At 38.2% G+C, this 13534-nt stretch overlaps 1 pseudogene; it reads right to left on the reverse strand.

Moving 5' to 3' along the window:
* Positions 1–7618: 7618 nt before the first annotated feature.
* LOC129089241 (immunoglobulin lambda-1 light chain-like) lies at positions 7619–12816 on the reverse strand (annotated as a pseudogene).
* Between the last annotated feature and the right edge of the window lie 718 nt (positions 12817–13534).

Raw genomic sequence — 13534 nt, forward strand, 5'->3', positions numbered from 1 at the left:
AACGAAGACAACACCACCAAGGGAGGAGCCTGTACTCGTCCTCCAGCGCCACCAGGTGAGATCCACTCTGATGAAGATTGACATCAGCAAAGCAGCAGGACCAGACAGGGTATCAGGCCGCACACTGAAGAGGTGTTAACCAACATCTTCAACCTCTCACTGCAACAGTCTGTGGTCCCCACATGCCTCAAATCCACGACCATCACCCCCGTGCCCAAAACACCAACAGAGTCTCAATGACTATCGCCCAACAGCCCTGACACCAAATGCGATGAAGTGCTTTGAGAAACTTGTACTATCACACATCAAGGCCAACATCCCCACTGACCTGGACAGCCAGCAGTTTACCTACCGGGGAACAGATCTACGGAGGATGCTGTCTCAATAGCACTTCATACATCCTGTCCCATCTGGAGCATCCAAACACTTACAGGATGCTATTTGTTGATTTCAGCTCCGCTTTCAACACAATAGTCCCCCAAAAACTGGTAACCAAACTCTATAACCTTGGATTACCCACTACACTCTGCTCATGGATTATGGACTTCCTCACAAACAGACCACAAACCGTCAGAATGGGCAACCGCACCTCCTCCACCCTCATCCTCCACCCTCATCCTGAACACAGGAGCAGGGCTGTGTGCTCAGTCCTGCCCTCTTCACCCTTTACACCCATGACTGCACCCCCATCCACTCCTCTAACACTATAGTGAAGTTCGCTGATGACTCCACTATAGTAGGACTGATATCAGACAACGAGGAGGCGCTCTACAGAGAGGAGGTGCAACATCTGGTGGAGTGGTGTACTGACAATCACCTGGTCCTTAACACTACAAAAACCAAAGAGATCAGCGTGGATTTCAGGAGAACCAGGAAGACCACACCTCCACCTCTCCACATAAACGGTGAGGAGGTGGAGAGTGTAAGTGAATCCACATCACAAAGGATCTGACATGGGCCCTTAACACCTCCCACCTGGTGGAGAAAGCCCAACAGAGGCTCTTCTTCTTGAGGAAACTCAAAAAAGCCAAACTCCCCTCTCAGCTCCTGGTCAACTTCTACAGGAGCCCCACAGAGTCAATCCTCTGCCACTGCGCCACCCTGTGGTACACCAGCTGCACAGCAGAGAACCGGAGAGACTTGGCCCGGGAAGTTCAAACAGCGCAGAGGATCGTAGGAACCGAGCTCCCGACTCTGGACACGGTTTATGCTAGCCGTCTCCACAAGAAGGCTAGCAACATCAGCAAGGACCCAAAACACCCAGTCCCAGTCTGTCTGTCCCTCCATCAGGAGAAGGTACAGAACCATAAAAACTCACACAAACAGACTGAGGAACAGCTTCTCCCCCAGAGCTGTGGCCTCCATCACACACACACACACACACACACACACACACACACACACACACACACACACACACACACACACACACACACACACACACACCACACACACACCTGTAGCTGCAACTCAGTCCTAAACAGCTAGCACCCCCCACCAAACACTTCACTTCATACTCTGTTTGCACTACCGATGTTTACACTGAACAGATGTTTACACTGAACAGATGTTTACACTGAACAGATGTTTACACTGAACAGATGTTTACACTGAACAGATGTTTACACTGCACTGATTGCACACATTTTAAATGCTGTACATAGTAACGTTTTTTATTCCATTTTTTTATTCCTTTTGTATATTCTTATCTTGTACATTGTTGTTATTATTATTATTACTATTATACACTGCTGCTGGCTAGCTGAGAGCTGCCAAACGGAATTCCGTTGTTCACTACGATGACAATAAAAACCTCTTTATCTTTATCTTTAATAGGAAGAAACTGTAAAAACGTAATTGTTGTCAGAGCATTCCGACGGTCCTTGAACACATCATCTGCAACCAAAACAAAGCTTAAAATTGTGATATTTCATCAAAAACATTTTGTTCTCCATATTCTACATTTAAACATTTAGCTTCAACTCTGAAGCCATTATTAATGTGGCTCAGACCAACAATCATGTGACAAAAACTCTGAAGCTTTGACTTAACTTAAGGCACAGTGCATTTGGGAGAGGACAAACAGGTTGTAAACATGTACATAGTTTAATATATATCACATGTGGAGCCTCAGTTTTTATGAATGAATGTTGGATATATAGGTTCCATTCCATTCTCTATGAATAAATTATTTATCTTATGTTTTATGGCATTATGACTTCGTCCTACTGCACAGAATATATGTTGGAGTTCTCTTTACTTCTTTCACATATTTGTATTACATCACAGATAGGACATATTTTTTAAATGGATGTCCTTTTCGGTGAAAACAATCAAACAATCTTAAATAAGGTAATCATGCATCATAAGACACCTTTGCACAATTAACAACAATTATTTCTTTTTTTTAATGATTTTTTTAATACTTTTTACATTTAGGAAATACACAGGACATGGAACACACAATACAATAACACATAATAACTGAGAAACGGGGCTGGCAACAAATGCAAAGAGAGAGAGAGACAGAGAGAGAGAGAGAGAGAGAGAGAGGAAGAGAGAGAGAGAGAGAGAGAGAGAGACAGAGAGACAGAGAGAGAGAGAGAGAGAGAGAGAGAGAGACAGAGAGACAGAGAGAGAGAGAGACAGAGAGAGAGAGACAGAGAGAGAGAGAGAGAGACAGAGAGAGAGAGACAGAGAGAGAGAGAGAGAGAGAGACATAGACAGAGACAGAGAGAGAGAGAGAGCAGCAGATACAGAGACAGAGAGAGAGAGAGAGAGAGAGAGAGAGACAGATACAGAGACAGAGAGAGAGAGAGAGAGAGACAGATACAGAGACAGATGAAATATCACAAGAGAGAGAGGGTTAAACCCTAACCCTAACCCAAACAAGACAAACATACTCTGCCAGCTCTGCTTCCAAGTCTCTGGTTTCAGAGAACTGGATGACGGTTCCAAGCTAAGAACCCTACGAGGAGAAGGACTCTGACAAAGAAACTAACAAGCTTCACGCTAAACTTAGATTCCAGTAGTCGTTATGGAACCACTTACTGGACTGGTAACATACTACTCAAAATGAGCATACTGACTCTGCTTATCTGAGATGGAGCAGCAGAACTATTTCAGTCCATCACTTGAGTCTGGCAGTTCCTCCAGTGGTCCTGAAACCACATCCTCTGTAGCCTTCTGTTGTTGAATTGTTAAACTGCAAACTTTAGTCTTACTCTCCATAAAAAAATATAGAAAAGCAAGCATGGCTTTTAGTAGTACTGTGAGTAGAAGTAATTCAAGATTGTGTGCACATATCAGTTATGTATAATGGAATACTCGTCTTTTATCTTAAAGAGTGCTCAACAACTAAATGATTTGAAATTCCCATCCCTGTTCTTAGCGATAAATGTGTTCACTGAAATCTTTTTGGTCTCAAGATATTCTCTACTATGTTACCAAAATATGTTGCAGAGTAGACATACCATAATAACAGCTGTGGATGTAAACTTAAAGAGATATTTCAGATTGGTACCAATATAGTGGTATTTACTGGTCCATGTGAGTGCATTACATCCACAAAGGTGGGCCCGTCTTCCCCTTTTATCTGGTGTTGTTGGTAGTAAATAAACATATTGTTGTATTTCTAATACGATCTGTAACAAATTCCTCTTTTTCCTTCCACTGCAGGGGCAATGACACCAGCCCAGGAAGAAGACTCCAGTACAGAGAGTAACTTCAGTGCAGTCTTTGCAGTTCATATTTCATTTCTGTGTTTTTATACTTATCGTCTTATACCAGCATTCATTTTGTTGCTTCCAGTGCTTGAATTTGACTGATATCTGTCTAATTACTTGAAAACATGTTAACATTGTCACCGTAACTTGAAGAAAGAGGAGAAATGTGTACGTTCAGGAATGTCATGGTAGCAGTGTTATTGTTGACAGAACAAATAAATGTTTACAAAATGAAAAATAAAAAAGTCAAATTGGTATTTACTATGTAAAATGTTGAAAGTGAAAAAATAAATGACTATTGGTGAGAAACACTGTGTCTTCATTTTACAGTATCTAATTATTTTACTGTTATTAATTTACAGCATCAACATGAATGCAGTGATGCATGTTAGAGTGTTCTAAGATTTGCTGTTTAAAAAAATACAGTACCCTGTTACTGTGATAACAAGTACAGTACTGTGATTATTACTGTAAAATAAATACAGTATTTTAAAGGTAATGTGATTAAGTTTACAGTAAACATACTATGAAATGTATTACAGCTACTTACTTGCTAATTGCTGCCGGCTACTTACCGTACATATTACAGTAACCTTGTTACAGTGTAGCCGAACAGCCGCTGTGTTCCAAATCACATCATGTTCATTTTACTTTGAGTCCTTAATGCAGCCCTGACACAGTCCGTACTGTTACATGCAGGATGCATATGGGACATGCTGCTTCTTCATAACTGTGCACCTAAAAATTGGACCCTCTGCTGTAAAGAGGATTGTGGGAAAGAAAAGATAGAAAAGCATGTTGACTTATTAACTTCAAAATGTGATAAGATGTAGTAGAACATCCTGTGATGTTTAATGCATTACACATACTATGTATTGGGACATTCTGTTTTTTGGGGGCATACTAAGTAGTCTGGTAGTTTGGGGATTGGAACACAGACATTAAGGGCAGGTCTATGAGCCTGGCCAGACTAAAGGTTCAGTCTCTGAGATCCTCAGCTGTTAATCAGAGCTGGTAGAAGTCGTGCTAATAGTTGTATTTGTATTGTTGCAGTAGAAATATTATCAGGAGTCACAACAACACCAGCAGTGATACTTGTCATGTACTGCTGTGTGTTTTTTATCCACTGTGTTTCATCATCAGCATCATCTGGATACCCTGCTCTTCCTCTGACTGACCACAGGGTGGCGCTCCTTCTCTGTGATGTTTAATGTCACCACCAGCAGCAAACAGCAGCAGAAATCCACCATGTGATAAGATAATCCTTTATTAGATAAGATAATCCTTTATTAGTCCCGCAGTGGTGAAATGTACAGGATTACAGCAGCATAGGGTAAAGTGCAAACAAGAGACATAGTGAAAGAAAAACAAGACAAAATAAAATGAAATAAAAAACAAGTATTATAAATAAGCAATAAAAAACAGTAAAACAATCCACAATAACTGAAATATTACATGTACAGACAGAAAAACTATTCCAGCTATAATTGCACAGTGTATTGTATTGCACATGTGTCATGTGGTCTACTGGGAGCAGAGCTGGTTGTGTAACCTGACAGCAGCAGGAAGGAAGGACCTGCGGTACCTCTCCTTCACACACCGGGGGTGAAGCAGCCGGTGGTGAAGGAGCTGCACAGAGCTGTCAGGGTGTCCTGCATGGGGGGGGAGGTGTTGTTCATCAGGGATGACAGCTTGCCACCACAGAGTCAAAGAAGGTCTCCCTGCACTCCAAAGGACCTCAGTCTCCTCAGCAGATACAGTCTGCTCTGACCCTTTTTATAAAGTGCATTTGTGTGATTAGTCCAGTCCAGTTTATTGTTCAAGTGAACACCCAGGTACTTATAAGATTTCACAATCTCAATGTCCTTTCCCTGGATGTTCACTGGTTCCGGAGGACAGTGTTTACCCCGGAGGAAGTCCACCACCAGCTCTTTGGTTTCACCAGAGTTGATCTGGAGGCGGTTCCTCTGGCACCATCCTATGAAGTCCTGGTTCAGTTCTCTGTATTCCCTGTCATCACCGGCGGAGATGAGGCCGACGATTGCAGAGTCATCAGAGAACTTTTGCAGGTGGCAGGTAGCAGAGTTGTGTTTGAAGGCCGATGTGTATATGGAGAAGAGGAATGGAGAGCTACAGAGAGGAAGAGGAGTTCATGAGAGTTTACAGCAGCAGATGTGAATTTGTTCTCTGTGGTTATTAGGATTCATAAATAAGCTGTTGACAGCGAATCACCACTTCCTCTCCTGCAGCAGACGGGCTGTGTGGGTTTCTGCTCTGCAGCCTTTCTCACATTAACAACACAATGACAGTTACAACCATCCACTCCGGTTAAAGAATCATTCCAGGAACTTCAGTTTGAGATCAGCGCTCAGTACTCAATGTCCCAACTTTGATCTGTGTTATTAATCTGTGAGAGAAAAAGAGAAAATCCTTAAAATAAAAGCAAATATGTTCAAGCTGCAGCAGTCTGCTCCCACCGACTTTATGAGCTCACATTAATGCTAACAGAGTGCTAATAATACAGCTTAGTTAAGAAACAGCAGCAGGCTAAATAAAGCTGGTGGATTTCTGAGTGGAAATAATAATGAGATATTAATAATAATAATATTAATAATAATAATAATAATAATAATAATAATAAGAAGAAGAAGAAGAAGAAGAAGAAGACAATAATATTAGAACTATGAAATTGATTTATTGTAGACCGAAGAGCCAGACATAACACATGAATTATAATTGTATATATATATTTTATTATTCTTTATGATATTAAATACAATTTTAATTGCCAAGGTAAATCCCAGTTATTTCATATGAACTGAATATAAAACCAAAAACAAACAACCAAGTGCTATATATTCAAAACCTAAACATCCAATGTACATAAAATAAACTTCTGCTTATTTTTTTCAAGAGCAAAAAAATAAGATTTAAAAAATAAAGCACACATATGTTTGTTTTCTCATTTATTCCCATTAATTTTAATTATTGTTTAATGAGCTTATCCAACGCAAATCAATAATAGTGTTCATACTGAATATTATAATGTTTGGTAATCATTACATATTATAATAACATTACATATATATATATATATATATATATATATATATATATATATATATATATATATATCCTTGTCATAATACTGTGGTATATTCAGTATGTCAACTTCAGTATTTAGAAAATATTTGTCACACCTGTTATCATTGATCAGATCGACAAAACGCAAACTACAGAAATATGAAGGTTATTGTTCCACCCCCTGAAATAAACACATGTATCTCTTATTGAAGCAGAATTAGAGCGTCCATGTTATCATGTTCATGAAGCATTTAGCTATCCTGTCTATGAATGTTTCATGAATGTTAGTTCACGTAATATCTTTTATTTATTTCATTCGGATGAAGCTGTAATAATTCAGAGTCAATATTTCACCAACATTCAGACTTCAGCCCGACTGATGAAGCCGCTCTTTCATCATTTCATAGCAGTTGTTGCTTCAAAGCAGCTCTGCTGTTTGTTCATGTGTGTTAACAACAGTGTCGTCAGCGTAGAGCTTTACATCCACACTGACACAACTATAAAAGGGGTCAGCACTGAACCTGGTGGATCAGCCAAACCTACTGACGTGTTTATAATAGCTGTGTGTTTATATCTGCTTCTCTTTGTTTAGCTTTCTTGTCCTTGTTTAGCTGTGTGCTTATATTCATACCTTCCTTTACATTTGTTCTTGGTGCTGCGTGAAAGTATATTCAGAGCTACTTACAACCACAGACGGATTACTTGTATCTGTTAACAAACAGTCAATCGAGTTGATTCTGAATCTGATTATTTGCTATGAAGTCAAACTGATATCAATAAAAAAGAATGTTCATAAAACACTGTGGTTTTTCAGTTTATTAAGAATGTTAAACTGACAAACAGCCGCACTCTGAATAATGTATTAAAAAGAAACACAAGAACAGAAAAAGACTGTAAACAATAGAATATGTACCAGACAGCTAATGATTATAATTAACATTCCACTGTCATACAAGCCAATTAAAAGTGGAAATAAGCTAGCAAAAAATAGCACTGCAAATCAATTTAGTGAACGCAAAGGTGTATGTATATATTTATACCTTTAGAATTATGTATCTAAACACCAAATTATATAATCATCACGTCATAACAGATATTGTGCATACTGATGAAAGTGATAAAAGAGAAGAATTGCTGGGATTCTATGGTGAGAAAAAGCAGAAATCAGTCAGTCAGCATGTGTGCAGTTGGTGGACGGTCCCTTGTTTGTGAGGATCATCAGCAGAGAGAGTCCACAGCAGTACACCAGACTCTTCACTATCAGCACCGTGTACAGCAGGCAGAGCAGCTTCACTTGGTACTGAGACAGAAGCTGCTGGAGGAGGTGGAGGAGGTGATGGAGGAGCTGATGGAGGAGCTGATGGAGGAGTGGTGATGGAGTGATGGATGGAGGTGGTGACTGGTGGAGCTGTTGGTGGAGGTGGTGCCTCCACTGTGCCCCCCTCGTGATGGACGTAGCAGTGGTATCTATACCTGCTGTTCTCCTGCTGATGGATCAGCAAGATGGCGGCGGTGCGTCCCGACTCTCTGAGCTCCAGCTGCTCTCTCTCAGCAGGGGGCAGCTCCTCCAGAGGACCGTTCTCCTTTCCTCTTTTCCAGGAGAACTGGACCAGAGGAGGAAACATGGCTGAGGCCAGACACAGCAGGGAGCTCTTCCCCTCCAGGTGGGCTCTGGATGCTGCTGGGTACACGCTCACCACGGGCTTCACTACCTGCTCATCTGAAGTGTGACAGCAGCAACAAGCAGCACAGACACACATTCACACAGTCAGCAGCAGCTTACAGCGCTGCACTGCATTCAGTCTGATCCTGGAGACTACATGGACTCTGATCACTACACTGATCATCAATACAGACAGAGTTCACTACATACAGAGACTGTATTCACATTATATAATATACTATAATATAATATAATATACTATAATATAATATAATATAATATAATATAATATAATATAATATAATATAATATAATATACTATAATATAATATAATATACTATAATATAATATGATATAATATAACATTTTAATATCATTTAATTTAATTTAATACAATATAATATTATTTATATTCACTACATACAGTAGACTGTATTCACCTTCATAGACAACAAAAAAATATCATTACTAATATAATATATTTTTTATATAATTTAATATAAAATAATTTGACATAATATAATATAATACAATACAATACAATGTAATATAATTCAAAATGATTATATAATTATGGTATTCATCTTGATTTAATATTATTGGTTTAGGCAATATATAAAAGATTATATATTTACTACATATTTTACTCAAATACATGAATGGTGTTTTTACATTTTCATAACAATATCAACTTTTATACCTAATTATAATTATATGTTCCGATATGTAAAATTAGAATAAAATCTTTAGCTATAAAATGAAATATAAGGAATGTTAAGATCACTCAGAGGAAATTTAAATTAAATTAAATAAAATATAAACCTATGAAAACATAACTAATTGTTGTATTTTCTTGTTGCAATCTTTACTTTTGTACCCAACTACAATGATTAATCAGATATGTTAAATGCGTTAAGAAATGCTAAAACAAGATAAAACCTTATTTATCATCATGTGGAAACTAATTCACGTTCACACTAAAGGAAAGTTTATTTTATTTTAGAGGTAACAAACATATTATTATGAACCGCGTATTTGTCTTTATTTTATCATCATTACAATAAATATACTATATATTTACCACCATAGGATTTAATCAAATTGCTAATTCCTCTTTTGTCAGTTTTAACTTTAACTAAAATGATATGTTTGGATGCACCCAAGGTTAATATAAAAATCTGGGAAAAAATATGTAAAACAAAATAACATAATATAATATTTATTCATATGATAGACATTATTAATCAATATATACTTATATTATATATTATATCATGTATTTGATGTCATGTTACGCATCTGAACTATATATACTAAAAGTTCATAGATCATCTTTATAATCACTGTTATATATCTAAAATTAAGTTAAGGCTCAAATACTGTTTATATTATAAGTGTGTTAATATAAAAATATAAACCATACTTTTGTCATTATATATCCTGCTGTATCATATATATATGACTACATACAATATTATACATACATTCCATTTACTATCATATAAAATATAATTGGCATTAAGGTCAATATTACCTTTTACATTTGTATTTATTAATGATAGTATTCATCATATTAAAAGTAATTAAGAAATATGTTTTATGATTTATTAAATCATTTTTAATATAGAACGAAAACTCTATATATTCTGTCATAAGATTGTGCTGAACTACTGAAAGGAACAAATACTGCAGAATTTTAAAATTTCTTAATAATACTTTCTTAATAAATCAGCTTAATCTCCTTCAGAAATAAAGAATAACTTGAGTTGTGAGGTGAGATTTAACCTTTTTTATGTAACAACGGCTGCATGGCAGCAAGAATTCTCTACTAATGATGAAAACACTAACATGTGAAGCCTGAAGCAGCAGGAACTCATTAAAAACACATTTTCAATTTGTTCAATATAAGAAATGAAGAAATAAATGTTTATTCTTACCTGTTACATACAGTTTAGTTCCAGAGCCAAAGATGTCGTAGCCAGATCCTCCCACAGTGAAACAGAGTGATACATAAACCTGTCTGCTGAGTGAAGGAGTCCAAACAATGAACCAGAGTCATATTTCAGCTCCATGAAGTGTTTCTCATATCTTCATGTATTCATTCAGTTTGTCACCATTTGAAGGGTAACTGAAAGCAAAGTGAAGAATCTTGATGCCAGAAAAAATAGAAAACTAAACAAGGCTTGTATAGAGAATACTTCAGTTCATCAGTGCAATTTCACCACAGTCTGTTACATAAGTTTGAAAAAACTAGACATATGTTATAACATATGTCAGTATGAACATGGTACATGGCCCTTGCTTTGAAATATTGACCTTTAAACCTTGACCTTTGTGCATGGTTAAAGGCTTATAATTCAGCAACAGTACAGACATGGGACCAACTGTTATAGAGAGCTCTTGACCTCAGCTGCCCTGTGAGTATGGACAACACCTGGGGGCGCAGTCCATTATGGGTAAAATATGGTTTAAGTCAATGTTCACCCATTTAACAATAAGATGTTTTAAATCTGATTACAAAAATGTGTTTATCTCCGTTTTAAACTCCTGCGTGTACTCTCAAATCAGTATTTACAACTTCCAAGTTTAGGAAATACACTGTTTTCTTATAAAAACTACAACTCCCTAGAGCCGCGCCTAACATTTGGTAGAATCAGCACCACGGTTGTAGTTCATCCGGTTTTCAAAAAATAGGGTCGTGAAAAGATATATCTATTGCAGTTAACAAAACTGCATCAAGATTATCCATCACTAAATATATCAAACAGCTAGTACAGCCGAACTAGTACTTACACTGCATTACGTTGATATACGTTATGAAAAAGTAAATATGCTGTTTATTTTAAGATATTTGAGCTATTACTCTAGAAATTGTCTTTTTCGTTGCTAGACTTCCTGTTTGCAAAGAGTGTTGCAGATAGGATCATAAAAATATATCTACAAACTATGTCTAATATCTACTACAGCCCAACTAGTAACTAAACTGCATCTAGATGATCTATTTGGAAAAAAAAGGCAAGATGTTGGGTGTGTGCACAAAATCTTAATCAATTTAAAATAAATAAAGCTCGGTCTCATAGCTCATGGATCATGGGTAATGTAGTCTTACTTTATTTCCATAATGTAATGACAAATGATTGAATCAGACGACTTTAACGTTAACCTCGCATATTGTGGAATCAAGGACAGTTTCAGAGAATAACTAACATAACTCTGAAGGCTTTGTTGTGAAGTAAACACAGGTGATGGGGGTTTCCCTACGTTGGTCTCTCACGGGGCCATGGACCCTATTACGTATGACGTCACTTGGGAATCCCCAATGACGTGTATGTATGGAGACATGTTTGGTGAACAATACTACTGTTACAGTGTAATTAAATGAAGCATTAATTAAAATGAGTAACGGGGGGCAGGTTTGTTAGTGATCACATGTTATAGACAAACGCTGTCACAAAACATTGCTTCCTATGAGCACCTCTCATCTCAGAAAACAATAATAAGAGAAAAATATAAAGACAATAGCTGGATATTTCCTATTAATAACAGCCCGGCGCGTGGTCGAGTTCATTATAGGCAAACAAGAAAACAAACGGCAAATATAGGTTGATTAGAAACGTATTTGTAAAACGTCAAACACAAACGTAATCGGTGAGATATTACGTTTCTGTTCAATTGAGAATGCGTTTTAGTTTCAGGGGAACGTCATTTTTAGGAGACAGGGTTGGTGGCTGAGATGGAGGTGAAACATGTGAACCTGAGCTGTGGTTTACGGCTCTCTTCCTGTCACAGACGCTGTTTGACATCTGTTCATCTGTTGGTTTTTGTTCAGGCTGCAGGGATCATTTCTCACTGTGGAGACCAGATATCACATAACAGCAGCAGTAGTAAGAGGCTGAATGAGTGAGTCTAACGTTCTTGATCTCCAACTCATAGCCGTTCTGTTTATTCACAGCTGAGAAATCATCTTTCTGAGGATGATCGAAACCTTTATCTATGTAACCATTACTCTTAACAATACGCAGAATCAGTGTGAATGTTTCTGAGTCTCTCTTCTGGTACCAGCCTACATAATTATTGTCACACTGGTGAGTGCCTCGACAGCTGAAGGAGACTTTCCCACCAACTCTCCTGGTCAATGTTAAATCATCCTGGATCAGCTCTGCTGCCATGGCAACCAGCGCTGTAGAGAAACAGACAGGTGGATGAAGGTGAGTGAACAGTGTTTGTTAGAGGTGGAGCTTGTTGGCTCCTGATTGGCTGGAAACACTCACCTGAACACAGACAGCACAGAGCAGCAGCTGGGAGGAAAAGCATTTTGTGCAGCGGTGTTTCCTCTGGGGAACCTGGGGAGAAGTGGCGCTCTGATGCAGCTGAGGCCAAACAAGGACGAGCTGTGAGATCAGACGAGGGCCACGTGGCTTCTAACAGGTCCTCACTCCTCCCATCAGCCACTGCAGCGGAAACATCAGGCTGTCTCCACTTATTTAGGGTTCAAAGCAGCTGTTTCTTCATATAACCCCATAATGCTCCTTATTATTAAGGAGGCATGTTTCATTTGGAAGACTTTAGTGAGATCTGTTTCTCAAAGGAAATCTTTATGAGTTATGTTGTTAGGAACTGGTTCCCAATCAGCTGACATCTAGTGAACCAGTAGCTCCTCAGTGTGATCACTGTGACCATGAACATCTGTATGAAGAATGACCACATAGTGCAGCTGTATCAGCTGACATCTAGTGCCCTTGGTCCTCTGTCTGTGTAAAATCCACTGCAAGAAACTTAGGAGTTCTATTTGATTCCGACTTCAGTTTCAGACCTCACATCACTAAAATAGTCCAGTCCTGTTTCCTTCTAATCAGAACCATCTCCAAAATAAAACTCACCCTGACTTGTAAAAAATCATACATGCATTTATCTTTTCAAGACTGGACTACTGTAACTCCCTCCTCTCTGGCATCAACCACAAGTCACTCTTTGGCCTCCAACTGGTTCAGAACGCAGCAGCGAGGCTTCTTACTGGTTGTAACAGACGACATCCCATCACCCCGATCCTGGCTTCTCTTC

Source organism: Anoplopoma fimbria, chromosome 3, assembly GCF_027596085.1.
Source record: "Anoplopoma fimbria isolate UVic2021 breed Golden Eagle Sablefish chromosome 3, Afim_UVic_2022, whole genome shotgun sequence".
Classification (NCBI taxonomy): Eukaryota; Metazoa; Chordata; class Actinopteri; order Perciformes; family Anoplopomatidae; genus Anoplopoma; species Anoplopoma fimbria.